This window comes from Pristis pectinata, chromosome 11, assembly GCF_009764475.1.
Source record: "Pristis pectinata isolate sPriPec2 chromosome 11, sPriPec2.1.pri, whole genome shotgun sequence".
Taxonomy (NCBI): domain Eukaryota; kingdom Metazoa; phylum Chordata; class Chondrichthyes; order Rhinopristiformes; family Pristidae; genus Pristis; species Pristis pectinata.
This window is the reverse complement of record NC_067415.1, coordinates 29,243,684-29,266,147: the sequence shown is the minus strand read 5'-3', so window position 1 is coordinate 29,266,147 and position 22,464 is coordinate 29,243,684. Positions and strand designations below refer to the sequence as shown.

General features: G+C 41.4%; 1 protein-coding gene across 1 annotated transcript in view; it reads right to left on the bottom strand.

The window, feature by feature from the left end:
* The window catches only part of sacs (sacsin molecular chaperone), a 76,375-nt gene that overhangs the window by 16,502 nt on the left and 37,409 nt on the right, over positions 1-22,464 (bottom strand). The gene's annotated exons all lie outside the window — the stretch shown is intronic.

Here is a 22,464-nt window from a genome sequence, read left to right as displayed (position 1 = left end):
GGAAGGAGCGAGAGGAGGGGTGTCAGAGATGGGTGTCAGTGAATTAGTGGCAAAATTCATGATAGTTTCTTCTCTTCTTCCCTTTCCTAGCCTCTTTTCCCCAACCTTTTTTTCCCTTCTCTCCTTACCTTTGACCCATTCCCCAGTGGGTCTGCTCTCCCCACCTTCCCCACACCTGCCTATCACTATCTCTTACCTGCATCTACCTATCACCACCTTGTGCCCACCCAGCCTCCCCTCTTTTGTCCACCTATCACTGCTCTGCTTTTCCCTCCTATATATTGGGCATCCGCTTTTCCCTCCTATATATTGGGCATCCGCTTTTCCTATCTTCAGTCCTGAAGAAGGGTCCTGACCAGAAACATTAACCACCTACTTTTCTCCACGGAGGCTGCCTGGCCTGCTGAGGTCCTCCGGCATCAAAGTGTTTTTCATCTAGATTCCAGCATCTGCACTCCTTTGTTTCTCTACATTAATTCTAACTTTTATTCTTCCAACATTCTCATCAACTTCCCTCCAATAGGGACAATTTAATTGCCAATTAACCTACCAACCAGCACCTCTTTGGCATGTGGGAGGAAACCAAGGCACCTGGATTAAACCCATGTGGTCACAAGGAGAAAAGTGCAAACTCAACGCAGACAGCACCCAAGGTCAGACTTGTACCTGGTGCTGTGAGGAGACTCTACTAGCTGCACCATTGTGCCACCCTCAAAGTAATTAAATTTAGAAAATAATTTCAGTGCCTTGCTTGACTTCTTAATCTTTTTGTACTCAAAACAAAAGAAACAAACCCTACAAATTGTGGGCAAAGAAGAACAGACTTTTTCTTGCCAAATTTTTGTGCAGACCTTGATTTAGGAAGCCAGACTATGCGAGAAAATCAGAGATAAACTGTGTTATTGAGGCTACAATTTCATTCTTATCACTTCCCATTTTTTATTGCTATTTCCCAATCCCAATTCAGAATAATGGGCAGTGGAAGTTAGAGGTAATCATTACCAGTCAAATTCCAAAGGATCCCAGGTTGCACTCAAGTTAAAGCACTGGAATATTTTGAGAGGGATAATGCTTACATTAAACTACCCATAAGGCTACTTCGACTATTTAAAAGTGCTTGTAGTATTTGTAGAATAATCAAAGTTCTTGTTAGGCTTCTTGGTCAAGCACCTAATTCCTCTTGCAGGTTTCTTCTGGAAGTACCACTCTGGCAAGAGCAGAAGAGAAAACAGAAGGGAGATTGCTGACAGGCATCTCTACCCTCAGCAGTCTGCTTGGGCATGGAACAACATTCCTGCCGTTCTTGGAGAAGAAATGAATAAGGAAGCCTCATTTTGCTGGAGACATCAGAGCTGCAATATCTGCAACCAACTAGGTTGCCACAAGGTATTTCAGTAAACATTGCACAGTCCATGACTTATGCCTGCATCAATCACAGCTGCCAATTATTACGACATTATTACATTCCCCATGCTCACCAATAAAGGGCCCAGTTGTAGGATTCCTTTAAGTCCAAGGGGTCACCTGCATCTTCACAGCCCTGTCATTTCTTTCATACAACTTCACTGCCTTCGTCAATCACTCCATAATTGTGCAATAACTAATGAAAGATCACCAGTAGGTTTGTGTCCACTTTCTCACCAACTCATTTTATAATGTGACAGTCCACAGGCTCCCACTTTTCATACAGGCAGTGAGAAGCTGGCTAATAGGGGAGAAGAGTAAATCCCCTGTATAATTCACCACAGACTCCTCTCAGAACCCAAACTCAATAGGTGAACTTCACTATAATCAAATCGATAGCAAAAGTATAGCCCCTCTTTGCACAAACCACTGAACTCTACACAATTGTGTTGTTTGGCATGATCTCTTACAATAGGACACTCCAGAAAGGACAACCATTTACTGTAAGCTGCAAAACACAGCTCTACCACAGAGACATTATATCACCACCTTATACCAGTGACATTAACGAAAGGGAGGCTTAAAACATGTGTGGCACCACAACAACTGATTTACTAGAGAGGGCCTCTCAGAGATTCATCATCCAATTGAATGCCTTACCTGGTTGGCTTCCCATCCTGCTCCAAGCTCTAAGATAAAAGCTAAAAGCCTACAGAACCAGAATCTGCATATTCATGTAACCTGTAATAAACCTACAAATACTTGCTTCTGTAGCTACAATACCTGCAGTTATTTTTGATTTTCTAGAACTCTGAGCTCTTATGCAGAGGCCAAGTGCGCTGAGTCTGGTTATCTTCACCACCTCAGAAAGTGCATGGCCCCAGCACAAATGCCCTAAGAGGTGCTAGAAGACCCATTTGCAATGTTCACCAAGGAAACCACATGTTCCATGGATGACTGCAGTTTGTGAATGTTCCTGTACCAATACATTTGGTAATGGACTCCCACATGCTGTGTCTGCATTGCTCCAGATTCTAGCATCTGCAGAATCTTGTGTCCCACATACCATGGTATTTATGAGCACTTTCTCTGTTTCAGAGAATCCAGAGGCCCTGCCTAAAGCAATGCTGCCCTTGGATCCAGAGAATCACTTTCCAATATCCATTGTTTTAAAGAGGTGCCATTCCTCCATTAGATTTCCTACTCTCTCAACCAGTTTGTTTTGACAGCTGAGTAACTGCACTTAAGCTAGATTGTCCATGAAGACTGAATAGCAACCCCTCTCCCTGTTAAGAAAACATGTTTAAGTAATTAAACTAGCTCTCAGTTCAAACATGTAATCATAATTCCCTTCTGTTAATTATTCTGTAGCATTGCCAGGATTTTTTTTATTCCTAGTTAAAACTCCAGAGCCACAGTTGTTCATTATGATGTACACAGTCCAATTCAGACCAAACTAAATTTATAACTTAATCCAGCGCACATCTTTGGATGTGATTTTTTGGCATTCAGCTTTGTAAAAAGTTAAATATATACACACACACACACACACACACAAAATCTTGCCCGTTTCATTAATGCCACTGGCATTAATGCTCCTTTGAAGTTTTCTCTCTCATTCTTCCTAAAGTGAGTGACTGTGGTTTGATTCAGCAGGAAATGCAACAAACCACTGAACATACAAGGAAAATATTAAAATCCTTCCATTGTCAAACTGCAACACTGCTTGACTTCATCAGCCTTCCCTTCTTATTACAAGTTTTAAGTTTGTTAAACCCCATGTTTGACATCAAGCTGCATACAACTTGCCCTGACCTCCTTCTCACTCTTCAACACCGGTGGGGTCCTGTAATATGATTCTGCTCCTTACCGTTAAAAATATTCTAAGCAATATTTGGATGCAAGGACCCCATTTAACCTTTAGCTTTAAACAAACACAAGTATAATTGTAAATTATGACCTCCAAAATCTAGTTTGGAAGCACAGTAATTCAATTGTGGATGAGAGATTCACACACAACATGCTGGAGGAACTCAGCATCTATGGAGGGAAATAAACCGTTGACGTTTCCGGTCAAGACCCTTCATCGAGACTGGAAAGGAAGAGGGCAGAAGCCAGAACAAGAAGGTCAGGGGAGGGGGAGGAGCACAGGCTGGCAGGTGATCGGTGAGTCCAGGTGAGGGGAGAAGGTAGGTAGATGGGGAGGGTGGATGAAAGGGAGTGATGCAAGAAGCTAAGAGGTGATAGGTGGAAGAGGCAAAGGGCTGAAGGAGGAGGAATCTGGTAGGCGTGGACAGCAGACCATGGAATAAAAGGAAATAGGAGGGAGGTAGTGGGCAGGTCATGAGGGTTGGGGATGGGAAAGAGAAGGGGCGAGAGGGCTACAGGAATGAGGGAAAACAAAGGGGGGAAAAGAGGGGAGAAAGGGGGGAAAAGAGGGGAGAGGTTACTGGATGTTAGAGAAATTGATGTTGATGTCGTCGGGTTGGAGACTACCAAGGCTGAATAGGAAGTGTTGCTCCTCCAACCTACGTCTGGCCTCAATGTGGCACTAGAGGCAGCCATGGATAGACACGTCTTTTCTTCCCCACCTTTGTTTTCCCTCATTCCTGTGACCCCCCCTCACCTCTTCTCTTTCTCCTCCCTCATGACCTGCCCACCACTTCCCTCCTATTCCCCACCTCCTTCCCTTTATTCCATGGTCTACTGTCCACTCCTACTGGATTCCTTCTTCTTCAGCCCTTTGCCTCTTCCACCTATCACCTCCCAGCTTCTTGCATCATTCGCTTTCATCCCCCCTCCCCCCCCTCACCTGGACTCGCCTATCACCTGCCAGCTTGTGCTTCTCCCTCACCTTTTTTAATTCTGGCTTCTGCCCTCTTCCTTTCCAGTCCTGATGAAGGGTCTCAACCCAAAACTTTGACAGTTTATTTCCCTCTATAAATGCTGCCTGACCTGCTGAGTTCCTCCACCATTTAGTGTCTGTTGCCCTAGGTTCCAGCATCTGCAGAATCTCCTGCATCTCTGAATGAGAGATTATTCAGATGCAAAAATTACAAAACAATCTTCAAGACAACGTAAAGAAGTTCTGTAGTACCTTGTCTCCACAGCAGTGGGAATGCATCTAACCTCTGCTGTGACCTCCCTGGACTAACAAAAAAAGGACCAGGATTTCACTGAGCAACAATCAGCTTTCACTGAATTTAAAGCTTGCAGTTCCATGGCGTACTTTGGACAGAGTCACAATGCAAAGTTATAGCCACCATTATAGCACAGTAATTGATAAGAGTTTGTGGGGTCAGAATAAAGTAACAATTCCCCTTTAAAGAAAACAAGTTCAGTAACTATATAGTGGGTAATGAATCTAAGTAGACTTGAATACCACGTGGACAGTGACAAGATTCAGCTTTCAACAAATTCATTTGCTCTTGAATTAGATGACACTTCAAAAGGCACTTCAGAAAGAAAAACATCCTCAGTTGACTGTTTGGATGAAATGCACAGTGCAATACATAAAACCTGCCTCTTGGGCAAGTTCTGGCAGGATGCCTACTACTGTGCAGGCTGGCCTTCAAACGTAATTAGCTATCTCTGAAAGCCGGGTAATGCAATGTTCACATTGCAATGCAGGTGCAAGATTATAAATAGAAAATAGCTCATCACTCAGGGGACAAAACAAAGTCTCTTGTGCACTTCATCCTCAGAAAGCACATTCCTAATTGGTTTGCTAAATTGGTAACCACTGGCCTGAGTAAGTGAAGTGCCCCTTCAACCAACTATTTCAATAGTTAATATCTCTCAGCTAGGCCCGGGGTTGAATAATTAATCTCATTAGTATATTTGGGGGAAATAAAAGCAAAGCATGGCTTCTCATTCCTACCGCCAGCCAGCAAAGTTAACACTGAGTTAGCAACCTGATGAGCAAGTGTAGTTCTCAGCTGGTTGCTAACTCAATGTTATCATTTTAATCAATGTTATATTTTGGCAAATACCAATAATTGTTGTAGCTTGAAGTCAGCAATAGAACATAAAGCATTGATGGCATGAAACTATGTCATAGAAGAAATGTAGTGTGGATCCATTGACAACATTATCAGGCTTGGCACTGATGTCTTCCACTATTAAATAGCCTGCCAGTGATCAACAGCAGCATTCATTCACAAAGAATAGCGAGGAACTCAAGAGCACCTGACATTCACACACCTGAACCCATCAAGGTAGTGACAGTATCTCAAAGGGAATGAATGTTGGCCAAAAATTATTCTGATGCCATTTCTTTGGGTTGATCAGACAAGGCGAAATTACTATAAAAAATAATTTAATGATCAATTGTTCTAAATGAGCTTTGACTTGTAGTGTCACGATTGTAATCCCACTGGAATTATAAATACCGCAAACCTCACAGATTTACTGGTTAATCCTTCAACAAGATCATAAACGATGAGCCGGAGTACAGGAAGGAGATAGAGAGCTTGGTGACATGGTGTCATGACAACAACCTCTCCCTTGATGTCTGCAAAACAAAAGAGCTGGTCATTGACTTCAGGAAGGGGGGCGGTGCACATACACCAAAGGTGCTGAGGTCAAGGGGGTTGAGATCTTCAAGTACCTAGGAGTGAACATCACCAATAGCCTGTCCTGGTCCAACCACATGGACACCATGGCCAAGAAAGCTCACCAGTGCCTTTACTTCCTCAGAAGGCTAAAGAAATTTGGCATGTCCCCTTTTACACTCACCAACTTTTATCAATGCACCATAGAAAGCATTCTATCTGGATGCATCACAGCTTGGTATGGCAACTGCTCTGCCCAGGACCGCAAGAAACTGCAAAGTTGTGGACACAGTCTAACACATCATGGAAACCAGCCTCCCCTCCGTGGACTCTGTCTACATCTCTTGCTGCCTTGGTGAAGCAGCCAGCACAATCAAAGACCCCACCCACCTGGGTCATTCTCTCTTCTCCCCTCTCCCATCAGGCAGAAGATACAGGAGCCTGAGGGCACATACCACCAGGCTCAAGGACAGCTTCTATCCCACTGTGATAAGACTATTGAATGGCTCCCTTATACAATGAGATGGACTCTTGACCTCACAATCTACCTTGTTATGACCTTGCTCTTTATTGTATACCTGCACTGCACTTCCTCTTTAGCTGTGACACTTTACTCTGCATTCTGTTATTGTTTTACCCTGTACTACCTCAATGCACTGTGTAATGAATTGATCTGTATGAACGGTATGCAAGAGAAGTTTTTCCACTGTGCCTCAGTACAAATGACAATAATAAACTAATTTCAATACCTTAAAGACCTCAGCACCAACTGCCCATAGCCAGAAAATACAAGTAGAGTATTTTGACAGCTTTTGCAGATGATGCTGTTTTCATTGCACATGCAGTCAAAATTAGCCAAAAGTTAAAATAAAAACACATGGGTGAAATAATAGAGGGCCAACAGCACATACAATTTTTTTTTAAGAAACAGTACCTAAATCCATTCCAATGCAAGATTAAATTCATGGATAGTCGATGTTTCGGATCAAGACACTAGGTCAGGATTTATGCAAGGTCTCGATCTGAAACATCAACTATCCTTTTGCCTCCACAAATGCTGCTGGACCCACCGAGTTCCTCCAGCAGTGTTTGCTCCAGTTTACAGCATCTGCAATCTTCAAGATTAAAGTTATGTTCACTCTTTTTTTATTTTGTAATAAATTAAATCTTTTTTTTAAACTCTCAGTGTTCCAACCTTTTAGAACTTTGGAATAGAAGTTGTATTGAGCACTTGTGTCTCATTTTGGTGCTATGTTCTTTCCTTAATGTTTTGTCATTTACAACTGAGACCTATGTGAAACATATCACTGGATCAATAGCCTGCAATTCCCCACCAAAAGCATTGCTAGAAGCACTTCTGCAGTTTACAAAAATACAAAAATAGTCCCCATAATTTTCTTGATTCAATAAGGAATGGAAAATAACTGTGACTCTGGTAACAGTTTAAATAAAGAAGCTTTCGCAAATTATTGCAGTATTGTTAACTATACTTCCTATAAGTCAAGGACAGCCTTGAAGTCCAAGGAAGTGGATGGAGGACAATTGCCTATTAAGAGCACTACTTTAACCTGAATGGAGCCAAGTTTCAAGCAGTGTTGCAGCTGCACTCACCCAGGCAAGTGAAGAGTATTCCCTACATGTGTGCCTTGAAAGTGACAAAAGGTTTTCAGGAGTCAGAATGTAAGCTGGGAATACTCTGGCCTGCTCAAGTAATCAAGGCATTTCTGTGGCTTGTCCAGTTTGGTTGTGGAGATGGGAAAAAAAGCAATGAGCCAGCTAAATACAAACCTTAAAAATACCTCTGCATCAGACAGGATACTATTTCTGTAACTACACAACAATATAGAAAAACCTTACGAATACGCCTGAAAATTTCTAACAATCCAAAATAAAACTTAAAAGCTCTGCAGAATTGATGGTGCATCTAACTATAACAATCTTTCAAAAGGACTATCTGTAAAAGAACAAACTAGCTACATTCTTGTTAGCTGTTGTACTTTATCTGTAAACAAAAATGTAGTCAAAATGACGGCTTGTACACATAAATTACATCGTAAGTGTTTCAATGACCATTACTCCAAATAGCCCCAACTGGCAACAGATTGGATCGCCAAAACTGACTTGCCAATTTTCCCTCAGTTGATTTTGGTCCTAAACATGTGGCCATGGTAGTAACTAGTATGAAATATTTTGTTGACTTAATGTAAGTCCCAGTTTGTGTGTTCTGGTCTTGTATACTTCTGTTCTCAGGATGCACCTCATTCATTTACAGCAGGCACAAACCAGTCCAGATCTTTTAAAAGAATGAACTCCTACGGCTTTAGGTGTTGCTTGCATCCAAATTACAGAGTTTTAAGCGACAAGGTAGTATTGTTTTGTTAAGATTACTTTTAGTTTTAACTAAAAACACACCAACGATCTGCTTGTAATGGCCTTCAAACAATTCCATTGAGGTCTCAATTGCTGTTGCCACTGGGCTCTCTAACTCTCGGAACTACAAAAGCATAAAGTTCAAAGTAATGTCACAACCTGTATGTTTCCCACCGAGTTACAACCTATCGTGACTTAAAAGCATCTTCTGTTTGCTTCGTCATTGTTAGGACAATATCCTGGAGCTGCTTACCCAATAGCACAGTGGAAATATATTCAACACGAGGACTACGGCAACTCAAGAAAGCAGCCCAGCAAGTAGGTATGACCTTTATCCCATGAGGAAATTAAAAATATCAACTCTACAATCTTACTGGGATGAGCCTATTTCCGGCTTTGTCCCAGAAAACTAACTCAACACGGGAAACGATATTCAGCTGCATGATATGGATCTTTCTCCACCTCTTTAGCCTGTGTGCCTCTCAGTCACATTAGGTTCTTGGTTACAGTAGGTTAGCAAATGTGTTCTCCATCATCTTGACAACCATCTCATTTCACTGAACAAGCTGTTGTGGAAGTATTTTCTGTTAAGGTACAAGGACAAGTGTTCCTTAACTTTTAAAAATTTGCCAGAAATTTGTATAAGCTGATTGTCGACTAAAATGATCCACAAGCATATGACAAGACTTCCAAAAACACTGGATACAAAATACAACATCCGCAAGAACAAAACATGGATTTGCTAAAGTGACATAGTCCTCACCAAAATCAGAGTCAGAATCAAATCCATTCTGCAACAATCTGTTTCCTGGTTCACTTAGTCACTGCCCTCAGGCTTGCTGGAGTTTCCTTTTTAAACAATGATTTTGCACAACATTAATGCAAGTTCAGCAGTGTTTGCAACTGAGGACATCAAATTTTTAAGAATTATGATGGTCTAAACAAATTGATAGCATGCAGTGACAGGCATTTGTGGGAAAAAATTTCCCTTTGATCGCTAGCAGTAAACACGTGCCTGAGCAGCAACTTCCCAGCTGTATTCAACTGCACACATTCAGTTCCATCGACTTCACTTTGTCCTCAGGAATACACTTTATAATGCTTTTGTAAGTCCATGTAAAAACGATATAAAGAATCTACACATCACCTGGGTAAAGCTTTGTTACCCATCTGGTTGCTGCGGGGAGAAAAAATTATTTGTGCAACTTACCTTTAATAGCTGAGCAGCAAACTTAAAGGATTATTGATTAATTAAGATAATTATTTTTCCCATTTTTGTACATGAGCACGAGAGCTGATGCAGCAGAGAACACAAGTCAGATTGGTTGTCCAATCAAAAAAAAAACACAAAAAAACTGCTCTTCTTAAAAAATCCTGAAGCTAATCACCATCTTGATATCTGTCCAACTAGCAAATAGTTTTTTTTTACCCCAGTCACTTCCAATCCTTCTGCTGGAAGACCCTACGTTCACTTCTTGAGTTATAGAGTCATATGGGAAGAAAAACTGTGTCTGCACCAACCGTCAAGAAAAATACCCCAAGACTCTTTGCGGTGGCGTAATCAAATAAAATGGATGACCAGATAAAGGAGGAGATAATAGGAGCAACCAGCAGCTTTTGTCCTTAAGGTCAGTTTTAAGGAGGGGATGTGGTGGGATGGAATAAAGCTCCAGACCATGAGGCAGAGATGGTCAAGTGTAAAGTCATCAGTGACATGAAAAGTGGAAGAAACAGACAAAAGGGAATCAAAGTTCAGGAGTACTGCACTATGCATTTCTGAGGTAAAGAAGGGAACACTGGAATGCAAGGATGATAATGTTTCAACACCACTAATGTAAAGCTAAGAGCAACTGTACAACACCCATTTAGGTATGAAAGGAGAGTACCTGCTGTGAAACAGGGTGCACACAAAGGAGTTCTGCATGGGTCGAATTTAATAGAATCGTTAACAATATCAGTATACTCATGGGCCATGAAGGAGCAATGGGTGGTATATAGTTTACTTGAATGGGTCCCTTTAGGTATGAAAGGAGAGTCCAGTGAAAAAGATCAGCTCATGAAGTAGATGGGATCAAGGCTAATGAAGGGAAGAGACTTGAGGAAGGGTAGGTTTCCTTGTTAGGCAAGAGGAAGCGAGGCAGCTGAAAAACTAGTCACAATATCATTGACAAGGATGCTTGCTAGAGCATATTCCTTTAATGGTTCAATTGTGTAACTTTATCAAATACAAATGCAGGATACAGATGAACAGTTATCCAAATTCTATTTTTTTAATTCCTTTCCGAAAGAGCTCTCACTTATTTCATTTATTCCCTCAAGATAACTACCAGTACCAGGTCAGAGGCCAAGGGATCGAAGGTCAGAGGCTAAGGGATCCAAGGAAGCTTGGCTGTGTGGATTAGGAATTGGCTTGCATGTAGAAAGCAGAGGGTTGTGGTGGAAGGAGTACCCTCGGATTGGAAGGCAGTGACTAGTGGTGTCCCGCAGGGATCGGTTCTGGGACCTCTACTTTGTGATATTTATAGATGACTTAGATGAGGGGGTGGAGGGCTGGGTTAGTAAGTTTGCAGACAACACTAAGATAGGCGGTGTTGTGGATAGTGTGGAGGGCTGTCAGAGCTTACAGAGGGATATTGATAGGATGCAGAGCTGGGCTGACAAGTGGCAGATGTTCAATCCGGAGAAGTGTGAGGTGGTACACTTTGGAAGGACAAACTCCAGGGCAGAGTACTGGGTGAATGGCAAGGTACTTGGCAGTGTGGAGGAGCAGAGGGATCTGGGGGTTCATATTCACAGTTCATTGAAAGTTGCCTCACTGGTGGAAAGAGCAGTTAAGAAGGCCAATGGGATGTCGGCTTTCATAAATCGTGGGATTGAGTTTAAGAGCCGCGAGGTGATGATGCAGCTTTACAAAACTCTAGTTAGGCCACACTTAGAGTACTGTGTTCAGTTCTGGTCGCCTCATTATAGGAAGGATGTGGAGGCATTGGAGAGGGTGCAGAGGAGATTTACCAGGATGCTGCCTGGATTGGAGAGTATTGAATATGAGGAGAGGCTTAAGGTGCTAGGGCTTTATTCACTGGAAAGGAGGAGGATGAGAGGAGACATGATAGAGGTATATAAAATATTGAGAGGAATAGATAGAGTAGACAGTCAGCGCCTCCTTCCCAGGGCACCAATGCTGAAGACGAGAGGTCATGGCTTTAAGGTTATGGGTGGGAGATTCAGGGGAGATGTCAGAGGGAGGTTTTTCACCCAGAGAGTGGTTGGTGCATGGAATGCACTGCCTGGGGTGGTGGTGGAGGCAGATACATTGAACAGGTTCAAGATCTTGTTGGATAGGCATATGGAGGAATGTGAGATAGAGGGATATGCAGGAGGAAGGGGTTAGGTAGTGTGAGGATGGTCTGATGGACGGCACAACATGGTGGGCCAAAGGGCCTGTTTTGTGCTGTATGGTTCTATGGTTCTATGGTACTCTGGATTTGGTTAGTCTTAATTAATAATCTCAAGCATACAGCATCTACCTCTGCAAATTTATTAGGTTTGAGCCAGTCAGCTAGTCTACAATTTGCAAGTTTTAGGGAAATCATTGTTTATTCATAGCATTTGCAAAGATGGATGAACAAATAATTTCAGGAGGCAATCCTTCTGTATTCTAATCAATCCTCAGTTTCACCCCCAGTTCACATCTTTAATTGATCATGTATCTCAGTCCTACTGCATGATAAAACAGCAATCAAATTTGAGACAGACAGAGAGGCATACATTATTACATCTAACATGATTGACTAATCTGATAGGTTGCTTATGCCAATCATACATAAACTTTACTATTTAAGGTTCACAGCCTTGGTTAGCCCAGACTTCCAGCTGAGGCCTACTCAGAGGACACCAATCCTGTACAACATTTCAAATATGCTTTTTGCTTGATTTAGTTATGGTACCCCTCCAAATTTCTGCAAGTATTATACAAACTTGCAAGAATATGCAACTTCTGCCATCATTAAGGTGTACGCAATTAAGAAAAGCCAATATGACACTTTGCAACAATTTACAAAAGACCTCCATTTTTAAGCAACTGAATTACATAATGACTAACAACATATTTGGGGTAGATCATTTAAAGAAAATATCCATTTACTTTTAGTCACCAAGTAAATAAAGGGCATATTGTCTCATTCTGGACAGGGTTCTACTTTGCACAGCCTGCAGTGCTTCAAGAGCTATCTAAATTATCATATTAACATGAAGCATTTACAAATAGATAAAAGCAGGCAACTTTAGCAATCTATTTTATACCAGATATATCCCAACACTGATTCATCACTTTGAGATTCTAGTGATTCTGCCCTTACACACTATTTCAGTCAAAAGTTGGGCACGGCTTCAACAAAGCATGCCATCTCTTAAGAATAATTTCCTAACTTGCATCATATAAATAGCAGCTGGATTAATCTTGAAACTTTTGTTGCTGACCTTAAAAGGCCTTCGAGCACATTCCTCATCTTTCCAACCTACACATACTCTTGCCAAAACACCAGTAAATTTTTCCAATATAATTAGAGTTTCTTAAATAGTCTCTTTAATATTTGTGGAGCACAATCACAGGAGGAAACACACACACAAGGAAGCATGCATTTCATTTTAGTGCACTCTCCAAGTGGAACATGCATAGAACTCAGGCCCCAACACACTTCAATCTTTCGTACCTGGACATCCCAAAAGATGTTGCTGAACTGCAATTTAAAATCAAACAGAATTATTACATTTAGTAAATGATCCTGAACCACTCTGTAGATAATGGAACTTTACAAGAAATTACACGACTGGTTAGCTTTCGATACAATACTGTATTGAAAGTATGCAAAAGTATACAAAATGTATCTATCTATACAGTCATACTTTCTAGTGATAGTTAATAGAAGTATTTATCTCTGGCATTGAACCTACACGATTTGAATTGGATGGTCTGACAAGGTCAATCAGCTGTTGGTGTAGGCCTCTTGGCTGGAAAATACAGACTGGGAGTGTTAATGAAATGTTGGTTGGAAAACAATAAAAGAAAAACTAAATAGGAAGAAATAAATGAAATACACATTTACACAGACACAGCATCCCGATACATTTAGCAGAACACAATGTTGGCAGTAGTTAGTTGCCTTTGGTTAACACTTCTATTGTACTATTGTTCTCTTGCATTTTTGTGTCCAATTCACTTAGCAACAAAAGGAGAGATTTTCGCTAGTAAATGCTTAAAAATATTTTTAAAAGACTAAAACTAGAATTCATTACAACCTAATCGAAACGGATTCAGGAAAGAAAGACTTGCACTTATACAGCGACATTCATGACCTCAGAATGTCCCAAAGTGTTTTAAAGCCAGAGTTACCTTTGAAGTTGGTCACAGTTGTTATGAAACAAACCTAGCTTCCAATGTGACAAATCTGACTGCATTAAAAGTAATGGTTTGTCATGGAAACAAACTGAGTTTCTCAAATTTAAGAATTCAGACAAAGCTGGAGGAATGGATAAATTATAAGCACAAGGAAATCTAAGTGAAGTAGTAAGAAACATTAAACTACTAAGAATGATAACAAATAATAAGAAAGAGTGCTTTCAAATATTTTCACATGAAATGAAGAATAACCAAATATTGATCAATTAATGTGCATTAATTAAGTATTTGGCTTCAGACAGAAAGTAATGGCTATTATTTAATTACTTCACATTTGTCTTGATATTAGATTAAATGGAGAAAAGAAGAAGCTAAACAATGTATGAACATATTATTCTCTTATAGTGGCTTAATATATGTGGTTTGGGGCAAAATTTGTCACCCTAAAAGCAAAGCAGGGACAGGGATTGTGATGCATGATTAACCCGTAGCCATCGATCCTAATACAGGTCACTCAGCAATTTTATTTTGCCCGTTCATCTGCACCGTTGCTATGTGCCAGCTACGATTGCGCTGTTTATTGGCTCCACTCCCCAGCAGTGGATCAATATAACAAGAGGCTTGCAAAGTTTAAATTCTGTCTGCACCTCTGAAAACTGGTGCAAGCACCAGATAAACCTTCTTCAAAACACAAACTGCACCGTGATTCTTTGAGGGATGAGAAAGTAGATGGGCAACAAGGCTCTTCATTGTGCCCTCAAGATCTCTGTGGAAGAACTGGCTAGGAGAATCACAGATTCTGCATGGGGTTTGGAGCCCCTTCAGACAAACTCTGAGGGAAGTGGGAGCATTGCTGTGGAGGTTAATGCCAACAGTCAAGCCCCAAGCACCTGGATTTACTACAGTTCAATGATTAGTCACTGGAGTAGACAAGATCAATGAATGAGACTTCAATTGCCACAAGCCACTAAGTATACCAAGAACCACAGATGCTCCTCAATGCACTAAAACCCCAATCTCTACCTAAACCAATCAATCGGGATGTGCTTAAAATCCACAGGCCTAGTTTACCCAACATAATTGCCTTTGCTGGAAGCCTCACTGCCACAGGTTCTGTATACTTCTAAGAATTCAAGCATCATCCAGATACAATGTGTAACTCTCAAATAAGCTCCCTCACTCCTGCAGAATCAGTTAGATTTCATGGAATCACAATCATCTCAGAATCTAAATTCAAGTAATTTTTGGATCTCCTCAAAAAGAACACAAGTAGCCACAATTAGAGAAAATCTCATTAGGAGGTCACTCACTATTGGATAGCCGTTGCAATTAAAGATTTGGGTATTTCCATCCAACAATTCCTATACTGAATACTGCAAATGTCACAGATAATAGCAAATATAACAGGGCAACTGGAGGCAACCAGGAGCAACCCAAATTAAATTAATTGATCATCATTCATTCTATGTATTATCTAGGCAGATTTTTTATCTAACACTTGTCATGCAAAAATTGGTTTAGTCCTATGCAATCATCAGTATTTGAGCTGACTTCATCATTCACAAAAATTTAAAACCAGACAGATTTCAAAGATTATCAGATCAGAGATAGAGTGCACTGTAAAAACAATTTCAAAATTCTATTGTGCACTGTACAACTCTGCTGAGTCTCCGTGAGCAGAAATGTAACAGCTCGCTACCACTCATATACAAAAACCACAATTTGATGGGATTATACAGAGCCTGCAGGTGCCCTCCCCAGTACCCCTCTGAATATGCTCCCCAGTCTATTGCGCCCTCTACCTCTACACCCAGAGGTGAAGGTGATCTCCCCTTCTCCCTGCTTCCCCACCAAACTAGCAGCTCCTACCAACGCCCCAACTTGATTCTCATAGTCCCAATCCACAATCCCCTTCATAATCCTAAATCAACTTCACTGCACACCCCTCAAGTCCCTCTCCACTTTGCCCTCACACCTCCCACAACCTAACTGAGCTGCAGAGATAGGACTCCATGAACAAAAGAATATTGTACAAAACATGCATAGGTGCCATGCACACTGCCAGTTCAACTAACCTTTCTAGCAAGGAATAACTTTTGGACATCGAGTTTACAATCAAGTTTCAAATTCTTTCTGCTTTGTAATGCAATTCCTCAACATTCTTTAAAACTTTTAGGCATTCAAGGACATTTTTCAAAATAACAAACATACCACATTATTTCATTTTTGTTTTGTTTTCACTTGCTTCATTGAAGAAAATAAGACACAACTAAAGAACTGACTATTACAGGAACAGACAGTTGTGTCAAAATAAATAAAAAAGAAATTTCACTTTTAAAACCATTACCAAAATAAGCTATTATATTGTTAGCTACAAAGTAGTAGACCAGCTTATTTGAAAGCTTGAGGTTTGAAGGCTATTGAAATGGCAAATGCCCAGTTCATTAGCATAATCTTATAAAATTATTCAGAAGATGCGAGACAGGGAAGGTTTCTGAACTCAGTATTTAATACCCAATCTTTTGTCAGAGGCAGAAACACCTTAAAAGTTCCATTAACTCATTGACAGTCATCAAATTGGTTATAAGTCATAGAATCAGCATTGAAACAGGCCTGTCAACCCACTGAGTCTGCATTTACCATCAAGCATCCATTTACAGTAATCCTACCCTAACCCATTTTATTCTCCCAATATTCCCATCAACTTCCCCCAGATTCTACCATTCACCTACACACTAGGGAAATTTACTGTAGCTAATTAGCCTATCAACCCATCCATCTTTTTGAATGTGGGTGGAAACCGGAGCACCCAGAAGAAACCCAGTCGGGGTGGGGGGGGGGGGGGGGGGGGAATCTCTCAAACTCTACAAGAAACAGAACTGGAGGCCAGAATTGAACCCAGAGTTGAACAAGAGGTGTGAAGCAACAGATCCCCCAGCTGCACCACTGTGCCATCCATAAACAATCCTCCTGAAGAAACAGTCAATTCAGCTTTTGGCGAGAATTTGATTTATCATGTGAGGTATCCACAATTCTGCAAATCTGACATTTTCTTATTAAATTGAAAATAGTTCAGTCATGAGTGATAATCAAATAAAAAGGTTTACTGTTGTTAGAGATTATAGTTTAAGCATATTTCCATTGCTAAAATGCTTAAATGTCAAGTGTAGGAAGTGCAAGAGCAGTCTACGAACACTGCACCCATGGAAGTTATGGCAAAGGTCAAATCTCCAATCAATGTGGCAATTAACTCTCAATGCCAATATTACCGCTCAAGGAATGCATGTCCACATCTTAGAAGAATAAAGCATCAGCAGCTTACATTTTGGAAAATAAACAGATAACACATTGTTTGAGTTAGTAAATCATTATTATTTTTGTTTCTTGAGAGAAAGAGAGAAAGGAAATCATAGAAGTATTGTTCTCAAAAATCATTTCAACCATAGACTACTTATTGAATCCTTCCATTGTTATGCAGTATGTCTAACCAAGAATAACTCCACAGATATGAAGAGAAAAATAATGAAAAGAGCCCATGATTAGTCAACTATATCTTTCTGAATGTTATCTTATTCACAGCCCTGTAAACATAAGTATTGTTAAGCACATCTTCTCAAGTTTTTGTATGAGAGTAGAGTTAGAAGTTATAATATAAATTTCATCCAATACAATTTAGGAGAAAATACCATAGAAACACAGGACTGCAGATGATGGAATCTACATGAAAAACACTATGATGCTGGAGGAACTCAGCAGGCCAGGCAGCATCCATGGAGAAAAGCAGGCGGTCCACGTTTCGGGTCAGGACCCTTCTTCAGGACTGAAGATAGGAAAAGCGGAAGCCCAATATATTGGAGGGAAAAGCAGAGCAGTGATAGGTGGACAAAAGAGGGAAGGCGGGTGGGCACAAGGTGGTGATATGTATGTGCAGTTAAGAGATAGTGATAGGCAGGTGTAGGGCAAGGAGGAGGCGAGCAGATCCACTGGGGGATGGGTCCTTGTTTTTGCAGGGATCGCGCTCTCTGCTGCTCCGTAGTTCACTCCTCTTGCTTCCCCACCACCACCCCCCCCCCCACACACACACACAGACACCCCACTCCCACCCTGGGAACTTTCCACTGCCCTTACAGCACCTCCATCCAGGGACCAAAACAGTCCTTTCAGGTGAGACAGAGATTCACTTGCACCTCCCTTAATATCATCTTCTGCATTCGGTTTTCTAAGTGTAGCCTCCTCTACATTGGCGAGACCAAACACAGATGAGGTGACTGTTTTGCAGAACACCTGCACTCCATCCATTACCGCAATCCGCATCTCCCCATTGCCAGTCACTTCAACTCCCCCTCCCACACTATCACAGACATGTCAGTCCTTGGCCTCCTCCACTGCCAGGAGGATTTCAAGTGCAAACTGGAGGAACAGCACCTCACTTTCCATCTAGAACCTTGCAGCCTAATGGCATGAATATTGAATTCTCCCACTTTAACTAATCTCTACATTTCCACCCCCCCCCCCACCATGCTTCTTTTTTTTCCCCTTTCCTAGCCTCTCTCTTTTTTTTCTACCTCCGTTTTTTTTCTCTCTCTCTCTCTCTCTTTACCTTTGACGCATCCCCAGTGGATCTGCTCTCCTCTTCTCCCCCGTACCTGCCTATCACTATCTCTTACTTGCATCTACCTACCACCACCTTGTGTCCACCCTGCCTCCCCACTTTTGTCCACCCATCACTGCTCTGCTTTTCCCTCCTATATACTGGGCTTCCCCTTTTCCTATCTTCAGTCCTGAAGAAGGGCCCTGACCCAAAACATTGACTGCCTGCTTTTCTCCACGGATGCTGCCTGGCCTGCTGAGTTCCTCCAGCATCACAGTGTTTTTCACCATTGATTACCATGTTTTTCAAATATCAGATGGGTAGGAAAGTCTGGCACGTTTCACTCAAACTGTGCTCCCAAATTTACAAACTAACACTCCTGTTACAAAACCTTATCTCAATAGGGCATAGATTAGATAGTTGGACGCAGTGGTCATGGTGTGCTGCATCATTTCCCATTCATTACTTTTAAAGAATGAGCAATTGTGCAGGAACACCGAGCTCCAAACTGTAACTCTTTATAGGTGCTCTTCTGTGGAAGGTACGGACTGAGCACCAAGTCATGCTCTGGCTCTCATTCCTAATGTACACTATTTCTAGGTCATACTTGGTTCTCCGCACCACAATCACTGCTGTAGAAAGGTTCATCTGGAGTTTACTGCCAGAGCTTTACCTTATGCTTTAAAATATCAAAAGTAAAATAATTTACTTCACATCCATAGATGTCAGTCACATATCACACCTGACTTCCAGCCCCATTTGATTATGCTTTTCCACTTTTTCTGCATTATTCTTGTTCCTTATACTCCTATTGACCATTAACCCTTAATCCCATTTGCCCTTGGTCATCACCACAACTCCCACCACCACTTTACTCAACAGTATTGGTCATTAAAAGTTTTTGTTTATTACCATTTCCTATAATGTTCCAGCTTCTCCACCTGGACCCCATGCCTCCTTGTTTTTGCCACTTTACTGGACATCACATTATTTACTACACAGTGCCTCAGACGTGCTGGCCTGCACATGTGGTTCCGGCTTCTGTATTGTGGAGGGCCGGGGTTGTCACGTGACAGCACTGCCCAGTACCTGGCTGAAAGACACACCACTGTCAATCAAGGCCTGGCTCCACCCCACCCATCAGTGCACACCTGACCATTGGACCCTTTAAGCACCTTTGTACCTGGCCTCGGGCCATTGGCCTCCGGTGATCAATTAGTCTTTGCTGCCACCGGGCCACTGGCCCTTTTGAACTACCTGGGCTGGACCCCCCCAGCCCTCCAGCACTATGAAGTGTGTCACATGTGCTGGGTCCAGTCTCTTTGTTTGCCCAGAGGAATCACGAAACGACAGGGTTAGAAACGTCTTAAGTTAGCATTCCCGGTGCCATGGAGCTGTGCCTGCACTAAGTCAAGGGGTGGCGGGTAGCACATTGCTTTTCTTTGATTGTTTGTACCCAGTTTGTTGTGTGTGCGTGTGTATTTTACCCTTGTTGCAATTTTCCCACGCTCGCTATCACGTGTGTGTGTGTGTGTGTGTGTGTGTGTGTGTGTGTGTGTCGCCCGTTACTTTTTCCCCATGTTTGCCTTTGTAAATAAGTCATTTAACTCTAAGGCTGTGTTCAGAGTCCTTGTCCTTTGAGACCTCGACCTTGTTTCACAACAACTTCCATTCCCATTTCTTCTACTGTGCACACTTCTTGCCTGCTTACTTCTGTCTCTTTTCACTTTTATTATTTGACTTCCATACCCCGCCTTCCTCCTCTGGATTCACCATCCTCATTTTCTTTTTATCCTAATTGTTTAAAAAATACTGCATTAATGGGGGCTGATATTTAGTTTATGAGCATCTAATCAATTCAGTAATTAGAAATAAAAGCTGAGAGTGATGTAAGTGCTCAGCAGTTCAGGCAGCTTGTGGTAATTGTTGAGTATGGCCCTTTAAAAATAATTGTGCTGTTATTCTTAAAAGTGTCTTCCATCTACAAGACTCCAAACTATTGGACAATAAAACATTAGTGTCAAAATATTCATCCTCACTCAGTGGAGTGAAATTCATTTGATTGGCTTTAATTTCAAAGGTAGGGTACAATGCACTGACTACACTACCTGCTGGGGAAGAACTTCCAAGCGTGCACATTTTAATACTATACAGGATATCTATTGGGCTTCAGTCCTCAGTCACTAATTACTTGCTTGCTAATTACTGTTTAAATGAACTAAACCAGAAAGGGTGCCTTTCCCACTTGGTGAAACCACAAGCAATCCACCATTATACTCTCAATAAAATAACCTCGTCTGCATTTTTCCACTGAAGACTGCTTTCCAACTCATCACACAGGAGTCAGTAACAACTATAAGAACATAGTTCAAGTATTCAAAAGGAAGATCTTGCCTGCTCAAAATGTCAATACAGAGAAACAATAAAGATGCAATTAAAGCTAAATGATTAGGATATGCTTTCACACTAATTGGGCTGAAAGAGACTGTTCTGTCAAGTGAATGGATTTTGTAATTTAATCCTTATGGCTAAATGGACCTTTTAAATGTATACAACTCCAGAACGAGACAATAGCAAAATGAATACCCAATGGATCCAGAAGCAGTGTCTGTTTAGTATCAGTGAAAATGAGATTTTGTTTGAACATTGCTTTGTGTTATTCACATAAAACAAAGGCAGTTAAATCTTTAAGTAGTTACATAGGTTCCCTGTGGTCATTTTCAGTGCATTAGCACCAAGATCAATATTTTTTCCAAGAGTACTGCCAAATGCCAGCTAAATCTCTTGGGCAGGTTTGTGTTCCAAGACACTGCTGTAAAGATCCAGTAGCTCAAGTATTACACTCCATGCCTATACAATAACAAACACCGTATGGTCACTCCCAAATTCTCCACTCTGGCCCTACTTTTGGGCCTGAAATTTCTAGGCTGGGGAAGGGAGTGTTGTGACAGCACAAGGTTCTATGCTCCTCCTTCACGCCTCCAAATTCAGTCTCCACTTCCAACAATCTCCCCACAGGTACAAGTCACTGCCCCACCCACCGCCTCCTCACTCCTAGTCTGGATATTACCAGAGCTGCAAAATTAACATGATAACCTCTATAAAACTTCTAGAGCAGTCAAGGCCAAAGTGTAGCTCAGTGATGAAGGCAGATGCACATCAAGCCCATCTTCTAGATGCAGACTGTACAACATACAAACATCTGACTTTTTTTTTTGAAAACATTCTCAGATCTGTTTGCAAGGAATATACTGGCACCACAATATATTAGCCACAAGCCACATTGAAATTTCTGGCACCCTACTGTGGCAGATGACCCAGAAATTCCAGAAACAGCAGATGCACCAAACACTCCGCACTAATTACTCCCACTCTGGGTTCTGGGATATGATTGGACCATGGCTGGATGTCCTAGCTCTTCCAGCTCTAGGAAACCCATGTACATCAGCAACTCAGGTCCTTGGGTCTCTCCTGTCCCGTCTCCCAAACAGATCAATGGTGTCGAAAGAGACTTGTTTGCTGCAAATGCCCTGCATCTTACACATCTAAAGAGCTGTACCTGGAAAAACAGGTTGTGACAAAGCTTACAGAACAAAAAAAAGTGTATCCATTTAAACCGATTACTCATGTTAGAATATTAGATATTCCTAAAAGCTGGGTTAAACACTGAAAATATCTTGTGGAAAAATACATACAAGTTGAGTTTAAAACAAAGTCCTTGTTAGCTATTGTATTTGGGCCAATGTGTAGAAGAGGAGCAAGTGTCAAGATTCAACACTCAGGGCCTCTGATGTTACTACAGCCAAAGTTGGCAATGGGAGGAAAAAGGTGATTTTGGTACCTGTAGACTGACATCTGGGAAATCCCAGTATAGGAAGACCCCATCAGTACTGCAGGTGGGTTTTATATCTCTGAATAGTAATTCAGTTCTTACCTGGATTCATTCTTTCCAGGCTACATCTGCCAAAGTTGTAGTGAGAGTATGCTGGACATGCTCAAGGGGTTTGACCTTCCTTTGCTTTTAGAGATAGAGTTTGTGAACTGTTCAGCCTACAAGATTCTCCCCAGAAAGGAGGAAGTCCCATTTAACAAAACCACACATGTAGTGGGTCTTAAATTGTCATATTAGTGCCTTTCCCTGAGGACGT